General features: G+C 41.4%; 1 protein-coding gene across 6 annotated transcripts in view; it reads right to left on the bottom strand.

Moving 5' to 3' along the window:
• The window catches only part of RBM46 (RNA binding motif protein 46), a 50,895-nt gene extending 39,649 nt beyond the window's left edge, over positions 1-11,246 (bottom strand). For 5 of the 6 annotated variants that reach the window (XM_038559079.1, XM_038559082.1, XM_038559081.1 and 2 more), the window contains exon 1: positions 11,093-11,246. The gene's annotated coding sequence lies outside the window, so the exon portion shown is untranslated. Of the gene's footprint in view, positions 1-10,704; positions 10,801-11,092 lie in introns of those variants that run through there. The other variant, XM_038559080.1, reaches the window with a different exon arrangement.
• Positions 11,247-15,237: the final 3,991 nt, after the last annotated feature.

Raw genomic sequence — 15,237 nt, 5'->3', positions numbered from 1 at the left:
TTATGTCTGGGCTACATCAGTAAAAGACCAAAATTCCTCCCTGGAATAGCTTGTTCGCCAGTGGCAGAAAACAAATGCTAATAAAAGTAATAAGGAAGTAATATATGTTAAAAGGTAATTGTGTGGGCAGCCCCGGTGGCCCAGCGGTTTAGTGCTGCCTTCAGCCCAGGGTGTGATCCTGGAGACCTGGGATCAAGTCCCACATCAGGCTCGGAAAAAAAAAAAAAAAAAAAAAAAGGTAATTGTGTGTAGGAGGGAGTATAGGGTATATAGAAGGGATCGACAGAAGACAGGGTACAATTTTAAATAGGATAACTAGTACTGACCTCAATGAGAAAACATTTGAGCAAAGAATTAAGAAATGTATCCATCTAGTTATTTGGGAAGAGCCTTCCGCACAAATAGAAAAATGAAGACAAAGGTACAAGGTAGAAGTGTGCATGGCACACAAAAGGTACAGCAAAGTGACTGGTATGGTAAAGCCGGCGGGGGGGGGGGGGGGGGGGGGGGGGGGATGGGTATTTCGGAATAAGAATAGTAGGAGATGGCCAGCCCAGATGGCTCAGCAGTTTAGCACCGTCTTCAGCCCAGGATGTGATCCTGGAGACCTGGGATCCAGTCCCGCGTCGGGCTCCCTGCGTGGAGCCTGCTTCTCCCTCTGCCTGTGTCTCTCATGAATAAATAAATAAAATCTAAAAAAAAAAAAAGGAATAGTAGGAGATGAGATCAGAGAGGTAACAAGCTGTCACATGACACAGACCTTAAGTCACAGACACAGATACAGACCAAAATTCAGGTAATGAAGGACTTTAGCTTTTTTTTTTTTTAATTTACTTATTTATTCATGAGAGAGAGAGGCAGAGACATGGGCAAAGGGAGAAGCAGGTTCCCTGCAGGGAGCCTGATGCAGAACTCGATCCAAGAACCCCGGGGTCACAACCTGAGCCAAAGGCAGATGCTCAATCACTGGCCAAAGGCAGATGCTCAACCACTGAGCCACCCAGGTGCCCCTAGCTTTTATTCTGAGTTTAAATGAGGAGCCACCATAGATTCCTAAACACAGAATATGATCTTGCCTTTTTAAAGTCAAAAAGAAGTGGGGTGCCTGACTGGCTCAGCGAGTAGAGCATTTGACTCTTGATCTCAGGGTTCAAGTGTGTTCAAGCCCCATATTAGGTGTAGAGTTTACTTAAAAATCAAATCTTCAACAACAACAACAACAAAAAGAACAAAGGAGGAAGCAGGGAGACCAATGAGTAAACTAGGACTAAAACTCCGGTGAGAGAGGATGGTAGCATGGATGAGAGAGAGGCTGGTGAAAGGAAAAAGATAAAAAGAAGTAGTTTCTGATATGAGATATATTTTGAAAATATAGCCAACAGAATTCACCAATACACTAGATACGGATCATGAAATGAATAGAGAAGTCAAGGATAAGACCAAAGTACTGGTCCAAGCAATGAGAAGCCAAATGATGAGAAAGAACAGATTTTAGGGGTAAAATCAAAGTTCAGTTTTGGACATAAGTTTTTGTATCCACTGAATGACTAACTCAAATGCCTACAAGGCCCTGGGAAGAAATGTTAAATGAGCAGAAAGGCCAAGGACAAGACTCTAAGAAGTGCTAAGCACCATCTTGAAAGGGCAGTGACTACTCAATTCTAGCAAACTATTAGCATGATCAAATCTAGTTTACACAGTTATGCCGCCAAATTTTCCAACTTTTCAGGAAGGAAGCTGTAAATCTGATTCTAATGTGAAATCTCAATTTTTAAAATTTGAGAACCAAAGAACTACATTTCCCTACTAAACCTGCAAAACTGGTAGGAAAGCAAATTGGTGCAGCTGCCATGAAAAACAGTACGGAGGTTTCTCAAAAAATTAAAAATAGAATTACCAGATGATCCAGTAATTCCACTACTGGGTATTTACCCAAAGAATAGGAGAATGCTAATTTAAAAAGATATATGTGGGATCCCTGGGTGGCGCAGCGGTTTGGCGCCTGCCTTTGGCCCAGGGCGCGATCCTGGAGACCTGGGATCGAATCCCACCTCAGGCTCCCAGTGCATGGAGCCTGCTTCTCCCTCTGCCTGTGTCTCTGCCTCTCTCTGTGTGTGTGTGTGTGACTATCATAAATAAAAAATAAAATAAATAAATAAATAAATAAATAAATAAATAAATAAATAAATAAATAAATAAAAAGATATATGTGCTCCTATGTTCATTGCAGCATTATTTACAATAACCAAGCTATGGAAGTAACCTTAAGTATCCACTGATAAACAGATGGATAAAGATGTGACATAATCCAAACAGTGGAATACTAGTCAGCCATAAAAAAGAAACTGTGCCATTTGTGACAACATGGATGAACCTATAAGGGCATTATGCTAAGCAAAATAAGTCAATCAGAGAAAGACAAATACCGTATGATTGCACTCACATGTAGAATTTAAGAAACAAAGCCAAATGGACAAAAAACAAGAGACAAAACAGAGATGCCAAAACAGTCTTAAATACAGAGAACAAAATGGTGGCTGCCAGAAGGGAGGTGGGTAGGGTGGTAGGTTAAACAGATGAAAGGAAATTAAGAGTATACTTATACTCTCTACTGAAAACATAGAGAATTGTTGAATCACTATATTGTACACGTGAAACTAACATAACACTGTATATTTTAATACAAAAATTAAGTAGAATATTGCAAAGCTACATAAACATCATCTTATTTACATGTGCAGATACTCAAAGGCATTAAGATGGCATGACTAGAGAGTAATACAGTAGAAAATCATGTTCAAATTTAGTCCTGTGTATATATACATTAGTTCTAAATTCCAATTCAAAACTTAATAGCGAGTCAAATTCTCACAATTCAGTTCAATTCTCTACACATTTATTAACTGTTTTCTATGTCTGAGTCACTTTACTGGACTTTAGTCATACTGATCACCTTGAGGAGTAGAACTACAGTCATTTTGTGCAAGGGATAGAGTATGCCTTTATATATCTTTCTACTCAGAACTGTACTCAGAAAGGACTGCCACAGAAGGTAACTTCCTGTCAAGTAGAAGTATTCAAACATTAGCTAAACATGCTATAGAGATTCAAGCAAAGAGTACACTGCTGGACCATGTGGTTTTGGCCATTCCTTAGAAAATCTGGTATGGACTTAAAGCACAGATGATGGCTTAAAAGAATTTATAATCCAGGATATAGTATACCATCATCCAATTAGGTGACTTCTATGTGTTAAGCCTGCATTTTCGAGAGCAATATCTCTATTCCTTGAAAGTAGAGTAGTGGGTAGTCAAGAAAACTAAAATAAACCAAACAAAAAACTGAAAATTAATTCATATGTAAAAATAGTAACAAATATTATACAACAGACCAAATAAAACACCGACAGATTTTCTATGGTTTTAATTCTGGGCTGCTTAAGGGCAGAGATCCCATTTTCCTTGAATACTTTCCCTATTATCCACTACAGTGTTTGGTACATGGTAGGTACTCAATAATTATTTGTTGGATGAAGAGTCTAGCAGAAAATTCAGAAAAATCCTTACCAGGACTTCATATACTGTTAACAGGGACGTATTAAACTGGAATTATCTTTTTAGAGGGAAATTTGGCAATATTTATCAAAATCTAAGATGTTTATAAACTTATTTAGCAATTCAATTACTAAAAAATTAAGCTAGATATAGTTGCACAAGTACCCAAAAATAAATGCACAAGAATGTGGACTGAAACAATGTATGTAAAAGCAAAAATCCGGGTGTGGGGGGGGGGGACACCTGGGTGGCTCAGTTCCTTAAGTGTCTGCCTTCTGCTCAGGTCCTGTCCTAGGATCCATCCCATCCGGCTCTTTGCTCACCATCTGCTTCTCCCTCTCCTTCTGCATGCTCTTTCTCTTTCTCACTCTTGCTCTCTCTCAATAAATAAAATCTTAGAAAAAAGAAGACAAAAATCTAGAAAATATCTACTTGTCTACAAATAGAGTACTTACTCAAAAATTACGGTATAACTACATGATGAAGTATTATGCAACTGTTAGAGAATGTCAGATTTGCATGAGCTAATACGGAAAAATACTCAAGAAATAGATGAGAAAAAGCATGTTGGAGAGCAGTACGTTTACTGGTTTACCAGCTGAATGTTTTGTTTAAATATATTAATATATATATTCACATGTCTATATAAGCATACAAAAATTTTAGAAAAATTTTATAAGAAACTTTAACAATCATTATCACTGTTAAGTAGGAATGAGGAATCAAAGTACCTTAACTTCTCACTTTTCTGTGACTGTCAAGAATATCTTCTACTTGTATTAAAATCAAGAAGCCCTTTCAGGGGTTTCCCACTGTTCCTTAAATATAAAGTCTAAACTCCTTAAAAAGCCATAGGGGCACCTGAGTGGCACAGTGGATTAAGCACCTGACTTTTGGTTTCAGCTCAGGTCTGATCTCAGGGTCTTGAGATCAAGTGCCCAGTCAGACTCTGCCCACAGTGAGGAGTCTGCTTGGGTCTCTCTCTCTCTCCCTCTGCTCCTCCCCACTGTGCTCTCTCTCTCTCACAGACTGAAATAAATAAATATTTATAAATAAATAAATAAATAAAATAAATAAATAAAATAAAATAAAATAAAATGTCCTAAAGGTCCCTTCATAATCTGGCCCAGCCTGTCTCTCCAACTTCATTTCTTACTATATGGCAACAACAGTACTTACGTATTTGCAATTTGTCAAATGTGCCAAGTTCCCACATATCAGCCTTTGTGTAGCTTGTTCCCAGTCCTTTCTCACTCTCTTTGCCTTTCCCACTCCTAACATCCTCCAGGGAAACCACCCCCTGACCCTCCCATCTCTGCTAAATTGGGGATTCCTCTGTGTGTGCTACTGTCACAGACCATCTCAGAGGGCTGCTCTGTCAATCCCTTCCACCTCCTTCTCTCCTAAATTCTGCCAGATATTAAGAAGGGTCTAGTCTTTTATTTCCAAAACTCTACCACCACGTACACTCCCTGCTATGCGATTATTCTTCAGGAAACGAGGCAGAAAAAGAGGACCACCGTGATTTAACTAGAAATAATGGACTTGGGTGAGAGAAGACCTGAGTTCTGGGCTTAGTCAAGAGATCTTTGACGAATTACTTTACAGTTTTTACCTTTACTTTGCAACTCTGTGAAATTCCATTTAATGCTTATTTCTGCATTCTTTCGTTTAGCACCTTGTATACCTTGCACAATGACAGTCACTGTTTATACATGATTTCATTTAGTACTTAAAATACTCCTGTGAGGTACATATGATCTTATTCCATTTCAAAAATAAACTGAGACTAAGATAAAGTTACAGTACTAGCAAATTGGTGGAGTAGATACTCCAATCAGAGACCTGTCTGCCTAGATATTGGGCTCCTAAGAGCCCACTTTAGATTACCTTCATTTTAGATATTTAATAATCTGAGATCTCCAAAAAGTGATGTGATTTGCCTAAAATCATATAAATTACAAAACCAGGACCCGAATCCAGATTTTTTTCACATCAATAGTTTTTTTAACATAATTATAAAAATTATTAAATTACGCATGCCTCCTTTGAAAAACTACAGCATGATTTTAAAAAAACAAAACAAAAACGAAAACAAAAAAAAAAACGTATTAAACTTAGAAGGAAAAAAGTTAATTAAAAAAACTTTTGGAAAAACTCTAATAAAATAATTTCAGATTTATTAGAGACCTTAAAATTCATCTTATTCAATACCACCTGATGTTTGCATCTCCTTTACAATATTGGTGTGCAAAGCAGTCACCTATTTTATTCTTGAATTCTTACAAGAAAATCACTATTCTCTGACTTTGGTTAACTCTTTAAGAAAGTTCTTCCTTATACTGGATTATAATTTCTTCCCTTGTAACTTGTACATAGAGATCCTCCTATTATCCTTCTAGCCAAAGTGAACATACACCTCTTTCATAGAATTGCATTTGAAAAGTGATTCTCCTCTTCTTCAAGCCAAACATTACCAGTTCCTTAAACCCAACTTTTCCTAAAATGATGTCCCTTAACATATTATTCCAGGAGCTATTAATAGACCTCAAAAATAACCAAATACATCTGAGAATCACTAGACCTCTCCCTTAAGAGTATCACAATGAACATCAGCCTATTTAAGGCCGTGAAAAGTTTTAGTTACAAAAAACCTTGCAGCCTTAACTCCTGTCTCTCAAACATTAATTGTACTTTATATGATAGTTTCATGTTCCCTCACTATCCCGTCTTTTTGTCCCTTAAAAGCATGGTGGCCAAAATTACAGAGAGAGATACCAATGTTCTACATAGCTGCATGACATTGATGGTTCAAATCAAACATACTGTCAACAAAATACCCAAATCTTCTTTAGCCTATGTCGAAGTAACTGGATTTTAAAGTCATACTGAATTTCATCCTATTAGATTCAACCAACAAGCTCTTCCTAACCTTCCCTCTAATCTTTTACCCACTTGTGTCCCATCTATGAAATGTCCTAACTTAACCTCCTTTTCCAAGGCGTAGCTTTTTTTAAGAGAAGGAAACAGATACAGGAGGGCAGAGGGAGAGAGAGAATCCTAAGTAGGCTCCATACCCAGCCCCGCACCTGATGCACTCGATCTCACAACCCCAAGATATGACCTGAGCTGCCTGCAATCCAGAGTCAAGACACTTAACCCACTGACCCACCCAGGTGCCCCCAAGACATAACTTTCTTATTTTCATGCTTAATTGAGAGCAATTTTTCCAAATATAATTAGAAAATATTTTTAAATTGCCCTAGTTGGACCAGTGAATAGTACTAATTCTACATTGTCTTTTTAAATAGTTAACATTCTGTCATCCTTGTAATGAGACAAATTATCCACCCATTATGGGTCCTGATAATTCATTTTAGAAATGCATTTACATATGAAGAACAAGTACGTGTGATATTCTAAAGAAACTTAAAAAAATAATAATAAAGCTACCTTTCTCCGTTTAAGATTGTTTTTACCAGGTTTTGATACTATACCATCATTGAAGATTTTCTACTAAGAGAATATTAGAATTGCAAGTGGACCTTGGACCACTTCCAATTTTACATTTAGAAAACCAACAGCAAATAAAGTAGAGACCTGCTTAAGGTCACAACGCTAGTAACTGACAAACCTGTGCCTCAAACCATCAGACATTTATAAACTCTGGCCCTCTCCCATAATTTAGTCCAGAGGGACCTTAAGAGTCTAAACATCCCAGAGGACACATTACCGGCCCATTACACTAAAAACATCATGTTGATACAGTGTGGAGACTAGGAAAGTGTGAGATTTATATTTTTTAAACACGCTACTAGTTTAATATGCCACCTTACGTACACTATTTACTGCCATAAAAACAATTGATAAATATACCTTCTGCTTCTATTTTACCTGAAATGTAGAATTTAATTAATACACAGGAGTTTTTTGTTTTTCTGTAACTGATAGCTTACTCTGAATGGCTGATTTGTGCAATCCAACCCACCCCTGCAATTACTTATAGACATCTATTTTGGGCCAATTCATGTCTCTAAAGTTGTATTTTTAAAGATATTAACATATTATCCACCGTGTCAAGATGAAGTTGGTTAGTCCCCACATTAAGACTCTCTTTAATAGACAATGACTAGAAACATATGCTAGACTTACTACACTTAAAGAAATCTCAATCAAAATATTTTAAAAACTTAAAATTACAAAAGTATAAGACACACAGGAGAGTCACCAATCTCACCCTATGTTTTTTGTCTCACTCTCTCTTTAGAAAGGTGTTTTATCTTAGAGCCTCAACAAAAGTAACATATACACATATCTAATTCAAAAATCTAAAAATATCTAACCTTAATAGTATATCTAGCAAAATACATTTCTAAAAAAGCCAGAATTCAAGAACCTCAACCAGAGAATTAAAAATCAAATCTAAAACAGGTATACAGTTATTTTTATTCTAAAATATTCCAGAATCAATCTGAGAATTACCAAAATTCCAAGAAAGCATAGCAGTCTTATATGACAAAACTGACATGCCAACTGAAACTTGTAGGCTCAATTAGTTCTTGCTGATCCAAGGAATCTGAGTAAGGGAAGGAGGACCCAGAGCAAGAGAACGACATGAACAAACAAACAAACCAAAGTGGGGACAGGACGGCAGATTAAGAGTTGCTATATCACATATAAACTCTAGTTTTCAAGATAGATCTTTTTTCCTAAACTTTGGACTTTCAAAGATTCCTTTCCAGCTCAGTTTCAAAAGTAAAACTGAAGAAACATTAAAGAAAAAAGTCCTCTAAGCTATGAAGTAGAAGGCCAAGATGGCACAGCCAATCACAGGATAGATATCCACGGAACAATTTGAATCAAGACTTTTTTTTTTTTTAAAGGACTTTAGCTTTAAATGCTAACTATATCTTCACTAATTTTAAGTACTTTAATAAGCTGACAAAATATAAACTTTCAAATTCATACTTCCTTTTAAAATAGAAAATATAGTAATAAAAAATTACTAGTACAATTTTAGCAAAATATACGTGAAAATTAATCACTTTAAGGAATTTGTCAGCTGTGTTGAAACCTAAACTGAAACTTCATCTTATGAATTACTGTTAAAATTTATGAAGATGAACATTTTAAATTTCACTATAATTTTTTAAAGTGAATGCAATAATTAAAACATTTAAAGATATCAAAATGTTTTAATAGAAAGCACATTAGATCTATATGGCATTCCTTAAATTACATGGGATTATATTCCTGATCTGTTGATCCAATTGTTATGGAGTATGATACACTGAGACCATGGTTGCCAAATCAATGGAGACGTTTCGGCGGCAACTCATTTTAGTGACAGACTGCACTATTTCCCACACGGTTGGAAAATGAGAAGGATTACTAAAAGTGTAGAGATATGGAAGCCTAACATTATTTCAAAATAAAAAGGTATAGATGGAACAGTTCAATTCCACTTTAAATGATTTTTATTAAAAAAATGCAGACACGTTTTTATTCCTAGAAGTCAAATATAATAATATATGAAAAGTGTTGGTACTGGGTGTTTCACGACTTTTAGCAATACTGTGGAGGGCAGTATTGTTTTTTATTATATAATTAACAATAAAGTCTTTAAATCCTGTGTCGAACACAAAATTCTCTGAATCTAGGATAAAGATACCCACAACCAAAATTCTTGAACGCTCTGACACAATACACTGCTTTCCTCACATTAGGTCTTCTATAAGCTTTCATCCAAAGTGTTACAATTTCAACAGAGATTGTATTTTCTTCCCTCATTTTTGTTTTACCAAGGACCGGATAGTAAAATGAAGACACAACTCAGCATTCATATCCAGGTCTGGTCAGATTCTACGGCAACCATTCGATTTGTGTTTGCAAACGCCCTGTCTGCCTTCCTAACCAAAATGACAACATCGAAACTATGGCGCTTTATTTCAGTCCATAAATTCGGCATATTCCTATTAAGAATTGCTAAGTCCTTCTGCACCCAGCAACACACAAGCCTACATTTCAGATGTTGACATGTACTAGGATCGTTGGCCATACCGTTCAAGTCCAACACTCCGCCCTCTAAAGAGAACACTCGGGGATCCCAGGTGGCTCAGCGGTTAGCGCCGCCTTCGGCCCAGGGCGTGATCCTGGAGTCCCGGGATCGAGTCCCGCATCGGGCTCCCCGCGTGGAGCCTGCTTCTCCCTCTGCCTGGGTCTCTGCCTCTCTATCTCTTGTCTTACATAAATGAATTTTTTTTTTTAAAAAAAAAAATCTTAAAACATAATAATAAAGTGACCATTCGCGGTTAAGGCCGTGCCTTAAACAGAAACCGGGGCGCCGCCAGCCCTGAGCAGGTGCCGCGCCAACCACCATCTCCAGGTCTGGGATGGCCTCTGGGCGCAAACAAGCACAAGTTTTTTAAAAAGAGACTTTTCCACGTGTACCCTGGAAAGCAGAAAAATCATTACAGCCGAGGGGCTTTGGCTCTGAACGTCTCCGAGGGGAAGCTGGTGCAACCGCTCAACTATACACCGCAGTGGTTCCCGAAAACATCCTATTATTTCCTTCCTTCCTTCCCAATAAGCAGAAGTCTACCGACACGTGGACGGGGCCCTCCAGAGGGCACGGGCCCTGGTGCGCGGCACGTCCTGCTCCCGGACACCGGGCGGCCCGCTCCGCAGAGGCGCCGAGCCTGCGGGCTCCTCCCGACACTGCCCGGTCCACGCTGGCTCGGCGCGGCTCGGCTCGGCATCGTCGCGGATCGTGAAGGCTGCGAGCCGTCGGCCAAGAAGGCAGAGCGGGAGCTCAAACCACACTAACTCCACAGAGGAGGAACCCGGTGCCCCGAACAACGGGTCCTGGCTTCCCGGGGACCCCAGGCTCCCACCGATGCCACCACGACGGAGTCCCGGGTCTCCGGCCTCGGGGGTCAGACTTCACCGAGTGTGGTCACAACGAGCAAGGCCTCGGCGCGCAGCGATGCCGCGGCCCCACGCCGCCCCCGGTCGCGGCCCCGCGGCCCCGCCCGGCGCCGGGCCCCACTCGCCCGGGGAGCCAACAGGCAGGCGGACGCGGGCGCGGAGGCCAGCTCGAGGCTCGCCCGCCGCCGGCACCCAGGGACAAGGCGCGGTCGCCAAACCTCACCCAGCAGTCGGACGCCCCGACGTCGTCCACGGCCGCCGGAGGGGACGCGCGGCGCGACAACGGCCGGACGCCCCGGGCGCGCGCTCCACGGGCGGCGTTGGGGGAACCGGGAGGCAGCGGGCGGGAAGCGGCCGGAAGGCGGCGGGCAGAGCGGAAATGGGGCAGCGCGGGGGCAGGGCGGGGCGGGGCGGCGGGAGGAGCCCAGGGCCGCGAGCACGCGGCGCCCAGGCTGCGGCGGCGGCCGTCGGGCCGAGGCCGCCCTCGCCCTCGGGGCCGCGACACCGCCGCCCCCCGCGGGGCCCTGCGGCCGGGGGCAGGCGCTCCAGCCCTTCCCGGCGGTGACCGGCGGCCCCCGGCAGTGCCCCCGCTGCCCCCATCCCCTCCTCACCCCTTCGGGTCTTCAAATGTTGGTCCTAAATCTCTGGGACCAACGACCACAAACCGCCGCCACCGATTCGGGGACCAGTCGGTCGGAGCGGGGGTGGGGGGAGGGTGAGGGGGGGCCGCCGCCGCGGAGGAGGGGAGCCCGCGGGGAGGAGCTCGCGTCGTCCTCACGCCTAGGCCGGCCTCCCGGCAGCCGCCGCGCGCAGCGGCCCGAGGCGGCCCCACGAGGAGCGGAGCCCCGGCCAATCAGCGGCCAGCTCCTCCCCGGGGGGGCGGGGTCAGAGCGGGGAGAGTGGGCGGGACTAAGGTTTGAATCAGAAAGAGGCTCTCGGAGGGGGGGCGTGAAAGCGCCTGGAGTGACAGGCCCTTTAGCCAATTGGGGCTGGGGGTGGGCGTAACGTAGCGGTGCCGCGAGACTGCCCTGCGTGTTTGGTTTGGGTGCAGAAAAACAAAAGGCTTTGCTTTTGACGTGCTTCTTACTTCGGGGAAGATACGGATACACTGTACTGGTTCTTCTCGGCTGGTGGGAGTTTTCGAATCTTAACCTCCTGGTTTAGGCCCTTTTTTAACGAGGGCTTGAGGGTGGAGGGTGCGGAGGTTTAAGGGGGCAGGCGGCTTCACAGACAGGAGCGGACACGCGGTTGGGTGGGCCGAGGGCTGAGGGCCGGGGCGAGGCCGCTGGGCGGGGGCGGAGGGGCCGGGGCGGCCGGGCCCACCTAGCCCCGGGGGACGCCGCGGCCTGCGGCTGAGGCTCCGACTGCTCTTCTGGCCTGAAACCAGCTTTCACGGGCTCTGCACACACGCCTTGAATTTTGCTCCCTTTGAAGATAGAGCGTGAGTTTAAACGGCGAAGAAAATAAAAATAATGCCCAATCAGACTCCTAGACTAATAGGACTGCAAAGCCCCGTCCATCACGTAGCTTCTGCTCCAACAAATGAGGAACCTGAAGCCCGGAATAATCCACCGGGTTATACAACCTCGAAGGGCCGTCTTCCACAGTGGCCGGTGAATTCAGTTTGTTGCCTGCGTGTGTTCAAGGCACTAACAAGTGTCTTAAAATCTGTGAACAACAACAAAAAATTTGTGAACAAGCCGCGTCTGTGTACTTTTTACCCTCTCCCCTCATAGTAGGATTGAGCAAGGCCTTTGGTGTCTGGCCGACCTGGACTCCAATCCCTGGTACCGTTTTGTGGTTGTGACACAACTTCTCTGAGCCCCAGTCTAAAACGGGGAATGGGAAGATAAATGATAGATAATATCAACAAATGCTGAGCCCTTGTTATGTGCCAGAAACAACTGCAAGGTATTTTCACGTGTGGGTGCATTTAGCTCTCACGGTAAGACTGGCAAAGGTACTTTGGCCCCACGTAGCTGCATATTCCAGGTGGAGGCACCCAGACAGCTGAAGTAGTCTGTTCAAGGTCATCCAGCAAGTAAGTTTATTTCTGCTCTGAACCCTGCAGACATAACCACTGTGCTATACTGTCTCAAAATGTGTCCAGAAACAAGTGGCATAATGCCCAGAGTGCCCAGAGCATGTTGGGTAGAAGCTTAACAAATCCCTTCCTAAACCATCTGCCCTTCAGCCCAGGGATAGGACCAATCTCATGTATGTAGGCTATATGCCTATATAAATAATAATGATAAACAACTAGAAAATCTAGACATAGAATGTAACTACTTGGCTGTGTGTGTGTGTGTGTGTGTGTGTGTGTTTAATATGTTAATTCTCTAAGAACAGCAAAGGTGGCAAGTTCTATCATATTGACTATGTCTGTGACCGCTCTTTCATTTCTCCAGAAAGAGATTACTCATATTTTCATGTCGATGCCATCGGCAGTTCTCAGTAATTAGTTCTAAATGCACATGTTGAAGGTTTAAACTAGCTGAAGTTGTGTTGTTAGGCCCATTAATCTGAAAAGTTCCAACAACTAAAAAAATTCTAGGAGTTGCTGTAAGATCCTTAAAACCTCACTAGGTGGAGATGTTATCTTGTGAGGTGCGAAAGACAGTTCCAGGAAATCCCCTGAAGAGTTATTTTACAGTTCTAGCTTCCTTTTTTTTTCTTCCACCAGACACCCTCCCCCACCCTCATATAAAAAAAACCAAACAAAGGCTTCTCAATAGGCATTAGTCAGGCCATAGAACCGTGCTTAGATGAAGATAATACTATTTAAAGATCCTTGCAGTGCTTGTGTAGTCTGTCCTTTTGGTCAGATTTCTCCTAAACTTTTTTACTATCCAAAATCTAGTAATAGATGTATTTTTCAAATGCTATAAAAACTATATTCTGTGTATATAAAAGTAAAGGAATCACCTTTATTTCTCAAGACTCCTAGAAAAGAGAATCTTAAATACCTTTACCAACTAGAATTTTTTTTTTCAGAAATAAATTCCAAATTAGGGTTTGTTATAAATTTATTTGCAAGTTTATGGGGAAAGGAGATCCAGATTAATGGGAAGAGTGAAGATAAGTGATATGGAGGTATTATTTTTTTTTACTGAAAAGCAGCCTAAAGTAGAATACTTGTTGGTAAGGGAAAAAAAAATAGAAGCGGAGGTCTGCATCACTATGGGACCTGGAAAGAAAAAGTTATCAATAAAAATTGAAAGAGATGTAAAAGATATAGTTGGTTAAAGTAGTCTAGATACAATGTAAATGTGGTTTTTCTCATATAAAATGCAATTTTTTTAGAATAAAATCTTCATACACCTTCTGTAAAATACAAACTCCCAAAAGGAAGAAAAGCAATGAGAAGTCTGTATAAATGTTTAAAATCCAACTTAGTCATAGTAGAAGAAATGAAAGGTGAACAGTTTCACAGAAAAAAAGAGCATTGTATAGTGTTAGAGCTTCCTACCTCCATATCATATCTGGCGGTGATGGCGTAGATCCACCAAAAAATAGCAACTGTTTACATGTTTATAGAATTAATGATCTTTCTACAGGAAACTTGGAAGCTAAGGGCCATTCTTTAACCTGGCAACTCTCCATTCTAAAAGATATCTCAAAATGCTTTCAGAAGTATGAGGGCTTTAAAAAAAAAAAAATCTCAGAGTAAATATATTTATTTCAATTTACTGACCACCCTCATTTGATGATTTCTACTTAACAGATTAACTTGAACTTTTGATGTGTCTGGAATGTGAATGTCAGCACCACGATGATTATAAGGTGGAATAGGTGCTTTTCCCAGTAGGCTATCCCAAGCCATCTTTACATTCAGTCAGTGTACCTCCCATGATTAACAACCTATCTTCCCAAGGCAACAAATTAGAAATAGAGATCTTTGTACACAATTTAATGGTCTGTACAAGAACCAAACCTATAACGAAGGCCTCAGTTAACATAGATACCAACTAAAGGAAGCAGTAGTAAAGGCAACCTTTGATTGGTATTAGTTGGTAGTTAACATCAAGATCCAGACATCCAATTACTATTTTTTAAATAATTTTTAATGATTTTTTAATAATATTAGAAATAATGCTATCCTATAAGAATCATCTTTTTCCCCTTTGAGAAATAGAGATTTAACTTATATGAAATAACTACTGTATGTAAAAAATAACTTTCTTTTCCTCTCTCTCTCTCTCTTTTTTAAGTAGGCTCCACACCCAGTGTGGAGCCCAATGGGGAGCCCAACCCAGGGCTTGAACTCATGACCCTGGGATCAAGACCTGAGCTGAGATCAAGAGTCAGATGCTTCCCTGACTGAGCCACCCAGGCACCCCTAAAAAATAACTTTCTTTCCTTGTGTTTTCTTTTCTTTTCTTTTTTTTTTTTAATAACTTTCTGCTTAAAAATTTAAACACTTGATTGGAGAGAGAGTGGGATGAAGCTTTCCTGTCTTATCTCACTGAAGCAGCTTTCTTAGGTAACAAATTATAGTGGAACTATAGCCGACAGACACCAGCAATTTTTAAGCTGGGAGAGCCAGAATGACTTGCCCAAAAATCACAGTCAGTTAGTGGCAATACTAGATCTCCAGCGTCTCTCTTCTGACTTTCAGTCTTAAAACCTGGCTCTCACAGAAACTTAAATTGTGCTTTAAATTCTACAGTGGTTTAAAAAAAAAAAAAAAAAAAAAACACCTATGAATATATTCAATGAAGAAAAGTATTTGGCTGAGGACAACAGGGTCAGCTTT

Source organism: Canis lupus, chromosome 15 (assembly GCF_011100685.1).
Source record: "Canis lupus familiaris isolate Mischka breed German Shepherd chromosome 15, alternate assembly UU_Cfam_GSD_1.0, whole genome shotgun sequence".
Classification (NCBI taxonomy): domain Eukaryota; kingdom Metazoa; phylum Chordata; class Mammalia; order Carnivora; family Canidae; genus Canis; species Canis lupus.
The sequence above is the reverse complement of the archived record's forward strand: the minus strand, read 5'-3'. Positions and strand labels throughout refer to the sequence as shown.